We start from the raw sequence: 2,315 nt of genomic DNA, 5'->3' as shown, positions 1-2,315 counted from the left end.
TAGGCTGGTATATAAAACAGGGGAAGGTAATGTGTGTGTGGATAGTGTGTAATTGATCTGCAGTCACAAGTATTATTGACGTTCGTTGAGCGCGATTGTTGAAGTTGAGTGTATCGGTAAAGTTATATTCGGAAAGAATAAACCAGTTTTATTAAGTAAAGACTTGTGTCGTTAAAATTTCGTCGGAACAAAGTTACGGAAAAATCAATTAACAAACGGAGACGTAACATATATATATATTCTTAAAAAAATATAACTTATTTCCTATTACTTGATTTAATCTAGCCTTTAATAATTTTAAACCTATGCTGAAACGTAATACATATCTGTTTATTTTTGGCACTGATAGCTGAATTGGAAATGTTATTGTATATAAGATACGCAGAACGTTTGAAAGGGGAATTCTAATTTGTGAGATCAAAAGGCAACACATATTGTGCGAAGCACAATCAACATGCTAATACAACGGGGGTTTTATAGCAGGATACCTACTTCATTTTAAAATTCATAGTTTTTTAATACTATTGTTTGTTTACCTTTATGTTATACCTGTATAAAGTATATATTTTACCTTTAGAAACTGTCGCATGTCTACCCATCGATATGTAGCACCATCTGTTGGGTTGAAAGATATTTAAGTACATGCATGATATGTTTCCCATTTACATTATACCTATATATGCAGTTTTATCGGAATATCAAAAGCGGATACCCACAGACCAGTCAAGTAAGCTGGAGAAATCTTGTAGCAACAGTCCCAGCCATCTAGGCACTAGCCCAGCTGAAGTGATCAGGTAGGTAGGTAATAGATAAAAAAAAGTTGCTGTTAGAATTTTTTGAATTGTTATACCGGAAATATTAGCGATCTTTTTAGCATATTATTAGTATATATGGGCATAATATATCGTATCAAATACTTTGAATGGTCGGATTTTCGCTTAGGAATTCGATAGGGTGGTGTTTCGGCGCATGAATTATTTGGAATCCTTGTCGATCTATACTATTAAGTACTACCATACCTAATATTTAAAAAACACCATTTCTACACACTACAAACTTATTATGAGCCTCCCCCACAATGGCTTTGACAGTCATTTCCATTTTCCTCAAAACATAGCACCCCCTCCCCTTTAGATTCATGCTATGCCCTTTTACATAAATATCCAAGTTTCACGCACAACTAACGTTTCTTTTATATAATAGTAAAGATATACTAATACACCAAACCCTTATTAAGAATATCATGATTTAATTAAATATTACTAACATTCAGAATAGATATTAGGTATTTGGTAAAAAAAAAACTGTTTAAAATAAAGCGTACATAAGGACCCGTGAATGCAGTTTATCCTCATGGTGATTCAGCAGTAAACTAGTGAGTGGGTTTACAATGCTAACAGTCAGGGTAAGGTATCCATGGTGTTCATAGCACAGATGATAGCCCATTGTGTAATTTTGTACTCAAAAATAAACTTTTGAAGTTTCCTTAGAAATAGGCTTACTGTAATTGAAAAAGATTTGAGAATTATTACACAATAATTTTTTTATAACTTACCAAAGGTTTCTTACAACAATCTTGAGGTAAAAATTACAACATATTTTGTTGCATAAAACTATAACAAATATGTAAACTTGTGATAATTGACACCATGTCTTGCGAAAATAGTTACTATGCGTCATATACACACATAAGTATACAGCATCATCCAAACTTCTTTCCAATCCAGTGTACAAAACAAATGCTCTACTAATATTCCCATTAAATCTTGTCAATAAATCAATACGAAATAAAAATCATTGGCAATGAGAAGCAATTTTCTTTGGCATAAAATCTTTCCTGCACTTCTTTGGGTGTAAAAATAGCATTGCAAAATATGTCCTAAAACTGAATCAGCTTATCTTTGTTGTTCTGCTAAAATACTTTCACATCCTGTTGTGGATTTGATCTCTAACTAACAAACATGAATATCTAGAGCACAACAGCTTTCAAGGAATTAATTGTTATTTTTTACCAGATTTATATTAATTGCCTTGAAGAATAAACCATCCAGAAACAAAATAAAATGCGATAAAAAATACAGGGATAAGTGAAGAAAATTACATCCTACAATAATCAAATCTACATCTAAATATATATATATTTTAATGTTTACAAATTTTGTTAATGTTTAGGGATTTTTCACACACACACCCTAAATAAAATTTTATATATAAGGTGTTTCAAATAGGATTTTAGAAGTATTGTTGCGTCAGCGAGGTCACGTGACTAGTGTCACGCCACTCGTTCTCTCGAACCTTCGTGAATTGTCGTGAGA

This window comes from Limulus polyphemus, unplaced genomic scaffold (assembly GCF_000517525.1).
Source record: "Limulus polyphemus unplaced genomic scaffold, Limulus_polyphemus-2.1.2 Scaffold2625, whole genome shotgun sequence".
NCBI classification, from domain to species: Eukaryota; Metazoa; Arthropoda; class Merostomata; order Xiphosura; family Limulidae; genus Limulus; species Limulus polyphemus.
The sequence above is the reverse complement of the archived record's forward strand: the minus strand, read 5'-3'. Positions refer to the sequence as shown.